Here is a 17,949-nt window from a genome sequence, read left to right as displayed (position 1 = left end):
TAAATAAAGTTTTATTGGAACATAGCCATGTCCTTGGGTTTACTTATTATCGGTATGCTACAACAGCAAAGTTGAATAGTTGCAACAGGAACCATATGGTCCAAAAAGCCTGAAATATTTACTATGGTCATTTACAAAAAATGTTTGCTGACTCCTGGTCTAGAGGTAGCTTCATAATCCTTACCTCAGTGCTCTTGTCAATTACTGCCAGTAGATCAGAGCTGACAGTCAAGAAAAAACCTATTTCCATCCCTGACATAGTAGGTCAAAATGATTCATAGTAGTAGCCATTAGTATATAATGTACAATTTCCCTGCTAAAAAGGAATGCAATGATTCCACTGTTTTAAGATTCATTGATAAGAAGATTTATTGATAATAATAATAATTACACTGTGTACTTCTATGACATAATATACACAAATACCTCAGGTCTCCATAGCCATAATTAGAATTCTTTCCATTTAAAAAAATGAGAAATATAAGACAACAAAGGTTAGAAGTTTTTATCAGAACTAACTGGCACAAGATCTGTTTCATTTTGTATTTAAAAATAAGAAAAATGATGACGCTGATTTTTCTCCCACAGCTTATCTTAGTGTGGTGCCTTAATACCCCAAGGTGGGTGTACAAGCTGAGCATTAGAGGAAATATTCCCAACATTAGATTCACCTCAAAGTGAGGCATGAAATTATCTTGACAAAATAGAGTTCAACATCAGTGGTTAATAGCTGGCCTATTCAAGTTCGTGTCAACATGAAAGAGCTTTTTATCTTGTCTCTGTTTTTATTCAATGTTAACACCACAGTGGGAACCTGTAGGGTTAATTACAACCTAATGAATGAATGGATGTTCTTCACATAACCTAGAGCTATTTCCACACATAATTCACTCTCCAAGGCCACTCTACTGACGGGCCATCCACCAACCAACACAAATGCCAATACCTGGAGAAATACAATGCTTTCGCTCAATGACTATATACACAGCCTTCCCACTCAATGTGTGCAGAGTCCTGTCCTAGGCAATGTGGAGAATTTCTGGAAGCATAACCCTTGCTTCTTGGCCCCCATAATCTTACAATTTAATTGAGGAAGCAAGGCACAGACTCATAAAAATTAAACAATCATACAGAGCTAAATAATTCCAGGCAATTTGTGATCATTTGCCAAACTTCAGGCCAACTTTCCAAACACTTCAGCATAAATCACATCATAGCAAGAGTTCAAAACTGTCTGGAAAATTCTTCTCATCTAATATCACTAATGCATGTTTCAAACAGTGAGATTTTGATTTATTTTGGCAACTATTCCCAATGTCAGGATGTGGCAAGCAAGTACGAAAAGATGAATAGACAGGAACTTGACAACCTAATTTTATAATATGGATTTTGGAAATATTTATTGGAGAATTTTTTATCCTATTTACTATCCATTCTCACAGAGAATCTTGGAGTCCCCAGATATTATAGGCTGCACTTTAAATGTGGGAAATACCATACCTTCATTTACAGAGGTAGAAATGAAGAACCAGAGCATTTAGGTGACTTCCCCATCATCACATTGACAGTGGCAAACTAACCTGGATTACTCGTCTTCTAACTCCAAGCTGGGCAGGGAGTGATGGGGAGAGTGGGTTACAATAACTTGGACCACATAAAATTGCAGTAATCTTCACATTAGGGAAAGGCCTTTCATGGGTCCAGGTCTATAGAAAATCCAGGATAAGAGCTAAAAGAGTAGCTGGGGCTTTCTGGTGGTAGGATATCAAACGCTGTTTCAGAGCCAGAGCATCTGCAACCGATTTCAGTTTCCAAAGGAAGATCGATTAACACTGGGCAGGTTAGAGAGCAGAGTCTGGATTCGTGGCTCCCTTGTCTATGGACAGAACTAAGGAAAGGATTTTCTTATCATGGAGAGAAAAGAGTCATCCCCCAACATTTACCAGTGTTGAGGGTGACCAACCACTTCAGCTTTCCCAGAACTCTCCCAACTTGGCACTGAAAGTCCCGCATCTCGGGAGACCCATCAATCTCAGGGAAACTGGGATGGTTGGTCACCCTAGAAGGGCCACAGTTCGACCACCATGAGGACAGTCACTCAGTTTGGAATTGGATAAACAGACCTGCTACTTCATAATGGTCCTCTCCAATGTTTAGTGCATGCAGGAAGGTCCCCTTTACCTATTAAAGATTGAGCACTCCTCCAACTAAGTTCTTCAAGCTTCTAACAAAAGCTATCACTACACAGCAAGTCCACATCTGGGGACTGTCAGACCAGTTGGCCAAATCACACAAGAGAAACACTCTCTTTCGGAATAATGTTTGCATGAGTCAATCTGGGATTTGTTTTTTTTTTTTTTAACCAATTTAATGTAAAAGAAGACGATATCTTTGTTTCTCTTTCACTATTTCTTGCTTAAATGGTACCTTTGTCAAAACGTCTGTGATTATACAGTGACAAGCACAATGTAAGTCCTTATAGGTACTTTTTCCTTAAAGTCACTCAGTATCTTAGAAACTTTATTTTTAGCAAAGTGCTTTTAATAAGAGGTTTTTAAAACGAAAGTATCAGGTGCATAGGTGAGAACAATTCAGTGCTGTGCTCTGCAAGCTGGCCTTGTTCCACAGCAACTCCTTCCTGAGGCCAACGCCAACTCTGTCAGTCCATGCTGAGGAAACACAAGCCTATTCCGACACTGGCCTGAACCCAACATCACCATCTTCTGCCCTAAAAACAAGACCCCGCATCCCAAAGCCAAATATCAATGGGCAAATGGAGTTTGGCTCAAACGCTCATTGTAGTTGACCTTATGGGCTGGGCTAGGTAAGAGTTCTGGGCCCACCTCTGCAACCCACCATCTGCATGGTCAAGAGGAAGTCATGTGACCTGCTTCCGTCTGGGCAAAGCAGGACTGCTGGACTGGAATGATGTCTAACCTCTGTCTAGCCACAAAAACAGCTGCAAGTATGATCTACATCTTTGTATTAACTCACATGATCAAGATTTGCCGTATGTATTCATGCAGCAAATACTGGAGTGTCTTCTCTCTGGGCCTTGTGCTGGGTATCATTTACATTGGTAAATAACTAACATGACCCCTCAGAGTTCACAGTCTTATGGGAGAGAGACAATAAGAAGAAAACAAACGAGGTATAAGTATAAATTAAAGTGACCACACCCAGCACATGGACGGGGAAAAACGGGGAGATTGAGGAGTCCCCATCTGATGGTTTCCACTTTTCCAATGAAGGATGAGGTGGAGTCATCAGCTGAGTGTGACTGGGGAGAGGAGGAAAGAGAGAAGATTTGAGAAGAGAGAAAAGTATAAAACAGCCATCTCAGAGGAGGGCGCAGGGAGCTTACAGAGACGTGTGGCCAGATGGCCAGGCAGTACTGGAAACGCTCCCAAGGTCTGAGATCAAGAATTTAAGAGGAACTCAGTCTGCTCAGCTGTGGTTTCCTCCAACGAGGCTCAGCGGCTCAGACGCGGGCAGAACAAGGCACACAGCTGGGTTCACTGGGGCAGCGGTTGTCAGCCCCAAATGAATGTTAGAACAACCCGGGAGCTTTTAAAAAAATACTGATTCCTGGGCTCCTCCTCCAGAGACTGATTCAGTTCACCTGCAGTGGGGCTCAGGCATGGATAATTTTGAAGGCTCTCTGGTGTTGTTAAAGTGCTTTAGATGATGAGTTCTGAAAAGAGAGCAGGATAGCCAAAAAGAAGCAGATGTCTGCAAGACAGTAATACTGATCGAAGAAGGAACCTAAGCTGGACAAAAAATGAAGGAAGCTGGGAGGGAATTAACGAACAGTGAGAAATTAGGGTGTTCAATTGACTACAAGGAGGCCAAGGAATGATTATAGTGGGGATTCCTTAAACAGTTAACTAAAAGGATAAAAGCCTTTGGTAGGAGCGTGGGCATTAGCATTTCAGATATTTGAGGGATTTCTTAAGTTATTTTGGCGCAGAAATCTAAGATGTGGCCATGGGAGTGGGTGGCTAACCGATGTAGAAAAAAGAAAAACACTGCAGATGAGAAGGTCAGGGAACTGAGAGGCCAGGATGTGGTGGTGCAGACCATCCACCTAGATGCTGAGGTTGCCAAGAATCATCACAGGGGGGCGGGGGGGCAGTGGAGCAGAAGACTTTGAACTAGGAATTAGGTCCACAGTGAATAGAGAGTGTGACAAGGACACAAGCAGGGTCCCAGAGGCAGCAGAGTCAGGGAAATCAGGCTGGGAAGGAGGGTCTCTGGGAGGCCAGAAGATCTTCATACAAATGGACTGAGATTTGGGGTCACATCTGTAAAAGAAGATAGGATTTATATTTCCAGTCATGGTGTCTCCCTTGCACCCCAGACTCACCGATCCAGAGGCATGCCACATATCTGTGCTGGGTATCTAATAGCCATCTCAGCTGAACAGGTCAAAAACTCAAATAACCAGATAACTCCCTCCACCCGCTCCTCCAAAACCTTCCCAGCTTACTGAGTGGCACTTGTATCCTTCCTGTCACTCAGGCTGACACCATTCAGTGACCTTGACCTCTTCTCTTTCTCCCATCTTCTCCATCTACTTTTTCCCACCTCTTCTGTGAACCAGCATTGTCTTTCTCTTAGAGTATTGCAATAGACTCTGAATGAGTCTCCCACTTTCACTCTTAGGCCCCTATAGTCTATTCACAACCCAGAAACCAGAGTGGTACTTTTAAAAGCCAAGTCAGAGTGCTCCTGTAAGCAAAACCTTCCAATGACTTTCCATCTCACTCAGAGTAAAACCCAGAATCTACAAGGTCCTTCAAGGCCCTACACAATTTGGCCTCCTGTCAGTTTTCACCTCACCTTCTGCTACTCTCACCCTTGCTCACTCAGCTCCTGCCACGTTAGTCTCCTCATGTTTAAGCTATACACCAGGCATGCTTCCATCTTAGGACACTGGCACTTGCTTTTTTCTCTTCCTAAAATAGAGCCACGTGGCTTGCTCTACTTCACCTTCTCAGTGAGGCCTCCCCAGACCACCCTATTTAAAATTGCAGAGCTTCCCTGGTGGTACAGTGGTTAGGAACCCGCCTGCCAATGCAGGGGACATGGGTTTGAGCCCTGGTCCAGGAGGAACCCATGTGCCGTGGAGCAACTAGGCCTGTGCACCACAACTACTGAGCCTGCACTCTAGAGCCCGCAAGCCACAACTGCGGAGCCCGTGTGCCACAACTACTGAAGCCCACGCACCTAGAGGCCATGCTCCACACCAGGAGAGGCCACCACAATGAGAGGCCTGCGCACCGCAGCGAAGAGTAGCCCCCTCTCACTGCAACTAGAGAAAGCCTGCGCACAGCAACAAAGACCCAACGTAACCAAAAATAAATAAATAATTAATTAATTAATAAAAATAAAATAAAATTGCAGGAGGTGACATCAGCAACATGGAGGACTAGAAGATCCCAACATTTGTCTCCCTCCCCGAAATAGTAAGTAAACAACTACAAACTGATGGAAATAGCTCCGGGAAAGCTCTGGACTATAACAAAGAAGCAGCAGAAACTCTGCAGAGCTCAGAAACTGAGGATGGCCACACAGAAAACCACAGGAAGCATTTCATCTGCATCACCCCTCCCCCAGCCCAGAGCAGCCCAAATAGATTCAAGCCAAAGAGATCTTCACCGAGTCACATTATAAGCAAACTCTCTAAAATCAAAAGACAATGAGAATTTTGAAAGCAGCAAAGAAAAAAAGGGGTCGTCAAATACAAGGGAACCCCAATAAAGCTATCGGCAGATTTCTTATCTGCAAGGAGACAGTGGGATGATATATTCAAAGTGCTCAAAAGAAAAAGAAAACTGCCAAGGAAGGATACTTTACCCAGCAAAGTTATCCTTCAGAAATGAAGAAGAGACAAAGACTTTCCCAGACAAACAAAAGCTGAGGGAATTTATCACCACTAGATTTGCATTACAAGAAATGCTAAAGAGAGTTCTTCAAGCTGTTGCTAATCAGCTAATAAGGATGCTAATTAGTAACATGAAAACATAGGAAAGTATAAAATTCACTAGTAAAGGTTTTATACATATATATATATATATATATATATATAGTCAAATTCAAAATACTCTAAACTGCAATGGTAGTGTGTAAATCACTTTGAACTCTAGCATATAGGTTAAAAGACAAAAGTGTTAAAAATAAATATAGCTACAACATTTTGTTAATGGATATACAATATAAAAAGATGTAAATTGTGACATCAACAACATCAGATGTCAGGGGGCCATGTAAATGTGTAGAATGTTTTTGTGCAATTGAAGCTAAGTTGTTATCAGTTTTAAATAAACTTATAAGTATTACAAAAACCTCATGGTAACCACAAAGCAAAAACCTATATAGATACACAAATGATAAAGAGAAAAAAATCAAAGCATATCACTATAAAAAATAATCAATTCACAAAGAAAAATAGCAAAAGAAGAAAGGAACAAAGGAACCACAAATTAATCAGAACGCAATTTAAAAAGCGGCGTTAGTAAGTCCTTAACTATCAATAATTACTCTAAATATAAATGGTTTAAATTAAAAGACATAGAGTGACTGAATGGATTAAAAAAACAAAACCCAACTATATGTTACCTAAGAGGTACTTAAGCTTTAAGGACACTCATAGGCTGGAAGTGAAAAGATGGGAAAACATATTCCATGCAAAAGGAAACCAAAATAGAGCAGAAGTAGCTACACTTAGACAAAATAGACTTTAAGTCAAAAGCTGTAGTAAGAGACAAAAAGGGTCTCTTATTTATATACTGATAAAGGGATCAATTCATTAAGAAGATATAATGATTGTAAATATATATGTATCCATATCAGGGAACTTAAATATATTAAACAATTATTAATATTTCTGAAGGCAGAAATAGTGATGTAATAATAGTAGGGGACTTCACTACTCCTCTTTCAGCAATGCATAAATCATCCTGACAGAAAATCAATATGCAAATAATGGACTTGAACTACACTTTAGGTCAAATGAACCTAACAGACATACACAGACCATTTCATGCAAGAGTGGCAGAATACACATTCTTCTCAAGCACACACACAACATTCTCCAGGATAGATCATATCTTAGGTCACAAAACAAATTTCAAAAAATTAAGAAAATTGATAGCATATCAAGTATCTTTTCCAATCACAATAGTATGAAACTAGAAATCAATATGGGGGAAAAGCTGGAAAACTCACAGATATGGGGAAATTAAACAACCAACTACTGAAAAACTAATGGGTCAAAAAAGAAATCAAAGGGGAAATCAAAAAAATATCTTGGGACAAACAAAAGTGGAAACACAACATACCAAAACTTACAGGATGCAGCAAAAGCAGTTCTAAGAGGGAAGTTTATAATGACAAACACCTACATTAAAAGAAAGATCTAAAATAAACAACCTAACCTTACGTCTCTAGGAACTAGAAAAAGAAGAATAAACTGAGTCTAAAGTTAACAAAAACAGGAAATAATAAAGATTAGAGCAGAAGTAAATGAAACAGAGACTAGAAAGACAATCTTTTGGTCAACAAACTAAGAGTTGGTTTTTTGAGAAGATAAACAAAATTGACAAACCTTTAGTTAGACTAAGAAAAAAGAGAGATGACTCAAATTAATAAAATTATTTTAAAAAGAAGAGACATTACAACTGATACCCGAGAAATACAAAGAACCAAAAAGAATATTATGAACAATTATATGTCAACAAATTAAATAACTTCAAAGAAATGAATAATTCCTAGAAACATACAACTTACCAAGATTAAATCATATATATATGATGTATATGATATATATACTATATATAACTAATGAACTGTCTGAAAGAGAAATTAAGAAAGAAATCCAATTTACAATAGCATCAAAAACAATAAAATATTTAGTTATAAATTTAACCAAGGAGGTGAAAGACCTGTGCACTGAAAACTATAAAACACTGATGAAAGAAATTGAAGAAGACACAAATAAATGGAAAGATATCCCATGTTCTTGAATTGGAAGAATTAATATTCTGGAAAGTCCATTCTATACAAAGTGATCTACAGATTCAATGCAATCCCTATCAAAATCCCAATGGTATTTTTCACAAAAATAGAAAAAAATTATCCTAAAATTTGTATGGAACCCTAAAAGACCCAGATAGCCAAAGAAATCTTGAGAAAGAAGAGGAAAGCTGAAGAATTACATTTCCTGATTTAAAACTAATTACAGAGTTACAGTAATCAACTTTGTTATAAAGCAGAAACTAACACACCATTGTAAAGCAATTATACTCCAATAAAGATGTTAAAAAAAAACAGAATGGTACTGGCATAAAAACAGGCACACAGACCAATGGAACAGAAGAGAGAGCCTGGAAAGAAAAAACCCATATGCAATCCACTAATATTTGACAAGGGTACCAAGAACACACAAGGGAAAAGGATAGTCTCTTCGATAAATGGTGCTGAGAAAACTGGATATGTGCAGGCAAAAGAATGAAATCAGACCCCTATCTTATACCACTCTCAAAAATTAACTCAGGTTCCAGGGAGAAAAAAAAAAGAAAAAAAAAAATTCACTCAAAGTGGGTTAACAACTTAAATGTAAGACCTGAAACCATAAAACTCCTGGAAGAAAACATAAAGGAAAAGCTTTTTGACATTGGTCTTGGCTATGATTTCCTGGATACGATACCAAAAGCACAGGTTACAAAAGCAAAAAAATCATACATCAAACTAAAGAGCTTATGCAGAGCAGAGAAAACAATCAATAAATTGAAAAGTCAATTTTCTGATAAGAGGTTAATATTGAAATTATAAAGAACTCATACAACTCAATAGTAAAAAAGCAAATAATCCAATTAAAAAATAGACAAAGGACCTGGTTAGACATGTTTCCAAAGAAGACATACAAATGGCCAATATGTACATGAAAAGGTGCTTGACATCACTAATTATCAAGGAAATGCAAACCAAAACCATAATGAGGTATCACCTCACACCTGTAATAACATGGCCACCTTTAATAAGATGGCTATTATTAAAAAGATAAGAGATAACAAATGTTGGTGTGGATATGGAGAAGAGGGAACCTTTCTACACTGTTGTTAGTAATGTAAACTGGCCCAGCCATTATGGAATATAGCATGGTGGTTCCTCAATAAATTAAAAATAGAACTACCACATGATCCAGCAGTCCCGCTTCTGGATATATATCCAGAGGAAATGAAATCAGTATCTCAAAGAGATACCTGCACTCCCATGTTCACTGCAGCATTACACAGCCAAGATATGAAAACAACCTAAATGTCCTTCAGTGGATGAATGGATAAAGAAAATGTGAAATACATATGTGGTGGGATATTACTCGACCATAAAAAGGAAGAAAATCCTGCCATTTGTAACAACATGGATGGACCTGGAGGGCATTATGCTAAGTGAAATAAGCCAGACAGAGACAGAGAAATACTGTAGGATATCACTTATATGTAGAATCTATTTTTTAAAAAGCCAATTTCATAGAAATAGAAAATAGAATGGTGGTTCCCACGGGCTGGCAAGAGGGGGAAATGGGGAGATTTTGGTCAAAGGATACAAACTTTCAGTTTTAAGAAGAGTAAATTCTGAGATTCTAATGTACAGCATGGTGACTATGCTTAATAATACAGTATTGTATACTTGAAAGTTGTTGAGTGCAGAACTTAAGCATTCACACCACCAAAAAAAAAAAAAAAAAGAGTTAATTATGTGAGGTGATAAATGTGTTAATTATCTTGAGCTTAGTAATCATTCCACAATGTATCTCAAATCATCATGCTGTACACTTTAAATGTATACAATTACATTTGTCAATTATACCTCAATAAAGTTGAAAAAGTTTTTAAATAAAATTGCAACCCTTGCTCCTGACACTCCTTTTCCCATTCCCTGTTGCACTTTTCTCATCGCCCTCATCCCCAACTAATTATTGATGCTAACATTATATTACATAATGTTTGTAACAAATTATATATTAAAATTAATTATCTTGTTTGCAGTATGAATTCCCCCTGTTGTTAACTGCATGAGGACAGGGATTTTATCTGTTTTGTTCACTTCTCCATTTCCTGTGCTTAGAACACTGTCAGAGACATAGGAGATACTCAACACATATCTGTTAAACAGATGAGCAAATAAGTGAATGAGGTAACCACTTAGAGAGATGAATCAGTGTCCAGGGTTCACCCAAAGCCTGTGGGATCTGAGATTTGCGGGGGGGTGGGGGCGGGGAGGGGGGCGGGGGATAAGGAGACTTAGGTCGGTGAGCATGAGGGAGAACCAAAGTTGTGATAAAAACTTTCAATCCTTGACTAGAGAGTGTGACTTTATTCTGCCACCCACCAGCTGGGGGAGTGACGAATATTAATGTGCACTTTCTGCTTCCATCTGCGAGGCAGACGAGGTGGGTAGGAGGTAAAAGAAATAAGGCAGGGACTCACACAGAATTCTACTCTAAGAAAAATGCTTAAACATTTGCAAGCATAATGTTGTGCTGGGTGCTTCAGATGAGAGAGAGATGGTCATGTGAATGTTATGGTTTGCTGAATAAAATGTGGTCTCAAAACATGAGTCAGAGTCCCCTAGAAAGTCTGGAATTTCTAATAATTAAGTTTCCTCAGTGCAATAGAAAAACATGATCTCATCTCTCCCTATAAGCAGCTATGTTTTCCAGGGTAACAAAGCTCCAAATTTCTCTTAAAAGGATTTTCCTGGAGGAGATAAAAGAAAACTGATGCTCATCTGCATTTCCCTGCCTAATGTCATCATTATTGCTTGGTTATAATTCTTAAACAGTCTCCTCCATTCATGATTTGTTGACCTTATTTAAGCTTGCAAAAATATTTTTAAAAGTCAGAGAGTCCAGGAACCAAGCCCCTTGCATGATAAAGATTCTTATTACAACTGAAATGATGTGGGTGATACCAGTTCATCCCTTGGGATTTCATGTCCCAGCGAGCAAATCCATACCTTGAATTGGCTCTTGATCTATAGGAGAACAGCCGAAGTTTAAATACAGCAAAGAAGCTTCAATACAGCCAAGGCTCAAAGACAGAAATGAAGCATTGGGCTGGCTCTTCTGGAGAGAGCGGTTTGGGGGAAGAAGAGAAAAAGAACTCTGGGTTTAGGGGTGTGTATGCATGTGTATGTGTATAGGTGTGTATAATATAAAGTCTAATTGGGTTACTGTCTACAAAAAATACAAATGGCTTTCAGTTAAATAGCATCAATTCAATTTCAAAAAATCTAGGGCTTCCCTGGTGGCGCAGTGGTTGAGAGTCCGCCTGCCAGTGCAGGGGACACGGGTTTGAGCCCTGGTCTGGGAGGACCCTACATGCCGCGGAGCGGCTGGGCCCCGTGAGCCACAACTACTGAGCCTGCGCATCTGGAGCCTGTGCTCCGCAACAGGAGAGGCCGCGATAGTGAGAGGCCTGCGCACCGCGATGAAGAGTGGCCCCCGCTTGCCACAACTGGAGGAAAGCCCTCGCACAGAAACGAAGACCCAACACAGCCATAAATAAATACATAAATAAAAATTTTTAAAAAAATCTAAAATTCAAATGTTATGCAGCGTGTGTGTTTATGATTTTAGAAGCTAATGCCCCTGGTAGAGGTGAACTACAACTTGAGAGGCAAGGGTGAGGTAGGTAGTGATAAAGCAGGTGATGATTAAACTACTGTAGGAGCTTTCAGAGGTCCTGACAATTCAGAAAAATCTAAACTAAAGGAAGCAAAAATGAGCTAAAAAGAAAGCCTCAGGAGTAGGGGATGGAGATACGTGATTTCCTGAAAGGTATGGGTAAATCTGTAGGGGGTGGAGATCAAGGGAAGGGCCACCAGGTGTCCATGGGCAGGTCCAGGGACCATAGGTCTAGTCAGATGCCAGGAGCAGTGAGATGAATGGTGCAGGTGGGACTGAAGCTAGACCCCCTTTAGGGAAAGATCCTGTTTGTCCAAAATTGGATTTGGAAGTGAATGAACTAGTGATAGGGTATTCATCCATGTATTCACTCATTCATACACTCAACGAGCATCCAAGGCAGACTATTAGTTTGGTGGTCCACAGTGAGCCATTCCTCCCACCTTTGTGTAGTCCTCACATATTGATTCTGGGCTTAGCCCTGTGGCTGGCTGGGGTCAATAGGACATGTGCAATTATGACATAAGCAGAGGCTCCACTAGGTTTGTCCTCTTCGAGTGCTCTCTTGGGAGTCCTGAGCTGCCATGTAAGAAGTCCACCTACCCCGGTGGAGACATCATGTAGAGAAGGAGAGGCCCTGAGACTGCATGGAGCGAACTGAGGAGCCAGTGGAGAGGTAGAACCAAAGACCCATACACATGACTGCACTCAAGCCTTACTCACTGCAACATCAGCATGTGAGTCAAGAAGACATCTTGGACATTCCAGCCTCTGCAGACGTAAAGAGAGCAGAGACAAGACTTCGGCAGATCTTAAGAGGGTGAAATTGACATAAATGGTTGTAATCAGATGACAGACTGTGGTAGGATCTCCAAAGATGGCCCCAAAACTCCTCCCCTCCTGGTACATATATGCCCTTCCTCACATCAGGAGATAAGAGTTTATGCTTCCTCCCCTTGAATGTGGCATAGCTCTGTGACTGCTTTCACTAATAGAAGGCAGCATAAGTGACAATCCAGGGCTCCCAAGTTTTAAGGGAATTTGCAACTCTTCCTTCCTTCTTAGAAAGCTTGATCTTGGGACATACCCTCTCAGAACTGAGCTCCTACACTCTAAAAGCTCAAGCCAAATGAAGAGGACACCTAGAAGAGAATGGTGGTAATAGGGCCAAAAACCACAGCTCAGCTCCCGACTGACAGTCATCAACTGCCAGCCTTGTAAGTAAGTCATCTCAGAAGTTCCAGCCTCAACAGCCCCCAAATGACTGCAGCTCCCGCCAACAACAGGAGATGTAGAAGTACCATCTGGCTGATCTCAGTCAACCCTGAGAACTGGGATAGATAATAATTGGTGTTATTTTAAGCAACTAGATTGTGGGGTGGTTTGTTATGTAGCTTTGTGTTTCCAAAATCATGGCAGATAGTAATCTTTGCAATTTAGGAATGGGAGTTTTGAATTCCTGAGAATTCTTGAAAATTCCTGAAATTATAAGTTATTTTTAATACTTCAAATATTCTTTATAATTTTATTCATTATTATGGATAGTTTAAAAAGTTTTAATAAATAAGAAATACTAAATTTAGTAGTATTTTCAAAGAGCTATAGCCTATAGAGAATATTCAGACAGTGGAAAATGCCAGCAAACAGTCTTGGGTAGTATTCAAATCAATGTAATATTTAGATCTCATAGCAAGCACTAACAAAATCATGTGTCTAAATAGCCAATTTAAGGGCTTATTTTGCTTCTAACACATGTTATTTCTTGCAGCATCACTCACAGGATTTGTATAAAATATACTGTGCATATAAACCTATTTGTATGTATTTTATTTTCAAGAAGGAGTCACCATTAGAAATAGAGCCACAAACCCACACTTATGACCACAGCATGGCTAATTAGATTGTGACCAATTCTCTCCTATCTGTCCCTGTCCCAGTTCCCATAAGTGTTGACCTTTATATTTGACTCCAAGTATCACTGTTTTCTGCTTTTGCTTTCTACTTGACATCAGTGGATTCCTTAGAACCAGTAATAGTCTCTATGTTGTGTTGTGTTAATTCTTAAAACAGTATGTTATTTTCTCCAATTTTCCTGATTTTATGACTGATTTTTCTTAGCATACATGATTCAGAAAAACATGTAAAGTTCCCAAGAAATGACAAGAAAGAAATCCCACATGGAAACACTAGCAGTAAGAGATAACAATGTCCACATTGAGCCTGAGTTTCTAGGTACTCAAACTGGTAACAAAACAAACATGGTTTCTACAGTCACCGAGCTTACAGATGAGCAAGGAAAAATGAACACTGAACAAATGAGCAGAGACATAACTATATGATCACAAACAACCATGGGTTCCACAACCACAACCAATGCCACTGCCCAGGTGAAGACGGGAAGCTGCCAAAAGTAGATTCTCTACAGATAATCTTGAGGAGAAGCCCCAGATCTTTGTACCATCAGAGCAGGGACTACAAAGTTACGGGCGGGTGGGAACAAAGTGAACTCAGCTGAGAAGACATTTTGGTCTAGGAGCCATTAGAAGGGCCATTCACTGTGAAGAACATCAATATGGCCACCACCCTCCACCAACTGGAGCCAGTGTTTCGAGGCTACTGCAGCCTTCCTACAGGGTGAAGGGTCTACTCGGTAAAGTGCTACAGGGAATCCCATTTTTACAGTATCACTATATTTCCTCACAATTTATACCTTTTTTTCAAACCATTCCTTTTTCTTTATAGATATAATGCACTATCACAATTAATGCTACAATTCCTGTGATTTGTGGTCATTTCTCGTAAATTCTCAACAAATATCTCAGTTGATTCTAGTAATGAAAAGGAAAGACAAAGTTTCTTAAATAGGCTTCCAGCAAGCATATAACACCTTCCTTAGACATGCCCTGTTCACCAAGTTCACCACTCAAAGAGATGATTCGTTCCACCACTTGGATGCCTCCTGAGTTAATGACCCACCTGACAATAAAGATGGCACCTCTGTAACCCAACCCCTGAGGACTTGGGAATGTTCTATCATGTGAACCCTTCTAGGCATTTGCTGTGGGTTTAATTATGTCTTAGTATAAAGTGTGATAAGAAAACGACCTGGTTAATTTGAGAGTTCCATCAGTTTACACTTTCTGACTACTTACAGAAATCCCCTTACACCACCAGGCAATTTCCCATAGGCAGAGGACAGATTTAGTAGTGACCAGAGCAGGACTTAATGCCATGCAACAAACTATTCCGGCCAGCTTCAATCATTCCTGTCACTAAGCCTTGCTCTCCCCTTGTAAAATGCTGCATGATACCCATGAGTAACCACCACTTAGGATTAATTGTGAGATTCCCCAAGATGTAAGTTGAATTGATGTGAGGAGAATGAACAAGAGGAAGAGAAGGAAATGGACAAAGAGAATTAAGGTGATGGATTTTTTTCTCAACAATGGCTAGGGAATCTGACGCAATTAACACTTGCATGTTTTGAGATGTTAGCCTGGCTCTATGAAATCCTCTCAAAGATCTGACACAGCTAATGAAAATATCTTAAGTTTATATGATGAATTGCTTTCCAAGAATGCCATGTAATTCTCAGCTGACCCTCAGAAGATCTGACACAGCTAATGAAAATACCTTAAGTTTATATGATGAATTGCTTTCCAAGAATGCCATGTAATTCACAGCTGACCCTCAGAACATCTCAGTATGGCAGAGGAAGGGGACAGAGAAATGAGCTGGTAACTAAGGAGCTTGCCCGAGGACACACAGGCAACAACACCAGAGGTTTGCTCTCCAGCTCATATTTCATGATCTTCAGTGCCAAGTGCAATCCTCCGAGCAAACAGCTCCCCCCCAAAAAGTGACTTAGAATAATGAATCAATTCACTCCTTCGCTCACCTCAAAATAATCACATGCGCTTGGGGCTTAGAGAGTCCCCTTCCCTGCCTCTCCTGACCCTGCCCCGGAACATTAACTGTGATCAGAGGCTAACCTGAGAGTGAACTTGGGGGAGAGTTTAGGGGAGTCAGTTTATTTGGGATTTAACCAGATGAATTTCAATCTCAGTTAGACATCTTGAACACAGTGATTTGATTCTCACACCTCATAAGTTGAATGGAATGAATTTTGATCTACCTAACTCTTCCTGGTAAAAGACTGGTGAAGGTGGGCAAAGGGGTTTCCAGTATTGCTGGCATGAATGTCTCTCAGGGAAAGCCACACAGAGCCTGGTTCTGAACACCTAAGTGCAAGTAGGGATGGAATAGTGGGATGGATTGGCCCACACAACATCTTTGATGGGGCCAGAAGGGAAATGGCACACTCAGGCCTATTCTAAACCTGTCCATCCCTTGGGATATCGTAGGCTAATACAAGTTATGTGCAAATGCATAAAAAGGAAGTGTTGGTTTCCACTAAGTGTCTCATCTTCCCTCAAGGGACTCTTCCCTTTCCCACACTTCCTACACTTGGGCTCTTCAGCTCAACCAAGCCCATCTATTAGCTGCTCCTCTACAAGATACTGCTTTGTTTTTCTAAGCAAGCCACGACACAGACATCTCCCCTCCCAGGACCAACTACATAATTTGTAGGGCCTATAGCAAAGGTGAAATATGGAACCCCTTGCTCAAAACTCATTAAGAATTTAACATGCTAACTGCAGAGCAGTAAAGCAAGCAAAAGGCCCTTCTAAGTTTAGGGCCATGTGTGACTGTCTAGGTCGTGTGCCCACAAAGCTGGCCCTACTGCCTCCTCCTCCGTTAGAGATAAGAATGTGCTCCCAGCAAGCTTTGTCAGATAAATCCAATCTCCATTCAACCAGAACCCATGAATTGATATGTTGATCTTTGTATTTATGTATTTTCTTACCAACAGGACTATAAAACCCTCTTGAAAAATAACCCTGCCGTAGGACTTCCCTGGTGGCGCAGTGGTTAAGAATCCACCTGCCAATGCAGGGGACATGGGTTCGAGCCCTGGTCCGGGAAGATCCCATATGCTGCGGAGCAACTAAGCCCGTGAGCCACAACTATTGAGCCTGTGCTCTAGAGCCCGCGAGCCACAACTACTGAAGCCCACGCGCCTAGAGCCCGTGCTCCACAACAAGAGAAGCCACCGCAATGAGAAGCCCGCGCACCGCAACAAACAGCAGCCCCCGCTCACCACAACTAGAGAAAGCCTGTGTGCAACAACGAAGACCCAACACAGCCAAAAATAAATAAATTTATTTATTTTAAAAGTAAATAAATAAATAACCCTGTCTTTTTATTTTTAATTCCTCAATAGTACCTAGCGCAATGCTTTGTATATAGTAGGTATCAGTGAAATGACTGTTTTCTAAAGAAAACTTCAGAACAATCCTGAGCTACACTCTGCCTCAGTAAGGTTGCTGTGCTTGGCTCCAACTCAAGTGGCAACACCACTCCTGTTTAGCAAGTGGCATCATATAAGCTGGGATCTTCAGGAGAGCTCCAGCAAAGGTTAAGGCCATGGGAGGAGGGCATGTTGCAAAGTATGCCTGCACCTGGACTCCATTTAATAGGTCTGTAGAAAGAATGGTCCCTGCCAGGAAGCCAAATATTTGACCTTGTTTGAACCTGGACTCCAGAGCTGTAGCAGGAAGAGACAGGCATGGGGTCAGTAAACTGACAATATGGTTCCTCAGAGGCACTGGGGATTGCAGGGTGGGGGGGATTTATGTCCCCAAAGTGTTTCACTTTTAAGCCTACATTCATTCTTGTGGTCGTGGGCTATAACTTTCCCACTGAACTGAATGGCCAGGTCTCATCAGGGCGTATGTTTATACGCTGATGTCAATCATTTCTTTTTTGTGTCCCTTGCTTGCTGCAGCCCACAGAATGGAGGTGATTCTTACTCCCTGCTCTATTGATGTTGGTTATTTTTATGACATTATTTTCTCTCATGCTTTGATACCTATCAAGTTCTCAAATCTGCAGTGAGCAGGGGGTTATCCCAGAATCAAAGCACAGAGCTGGCACCTTAGAAGAATGTTGATGGGAGCTGATGCAGGTTATTTAAAGAGATTTGCCACCATCCGTCATTCTTAGAATTTCTGACAATGATGTCCTTGTATCCAACAGCACCCTGTGTAGAAAGATAGCCAAATGCTTTGCAAATGCTGACTCATTCATCCTCCATCATGAGTGAGTTCCATGTTAACTCTTTCTGTCTCTGTTTGGCCTTAAGAAAAGCAACTAGAGAGAAACCTCATTTTTTGGGTCACACCTCTCTGGCATCC

The sequence above is a fragment of the Balaenoptera borealis genome (genome assembly GCF_965194805.1).
Source record: "Balaenoptera borealis genome assembly, chromosome: 9".
NCBI classification, from domain to species: domain Eukaryota; kingdom Metazoa; phylum Chordata; class Mammalia; order Artiodactyla; family Balaenopteridae; genus Balaenoptera; species Balaenoptera borealis.
The sequence above is the reverse complement of the archived record's forward strand: the minus strand, read 5'-3'. Positions refer to the sequence as shown.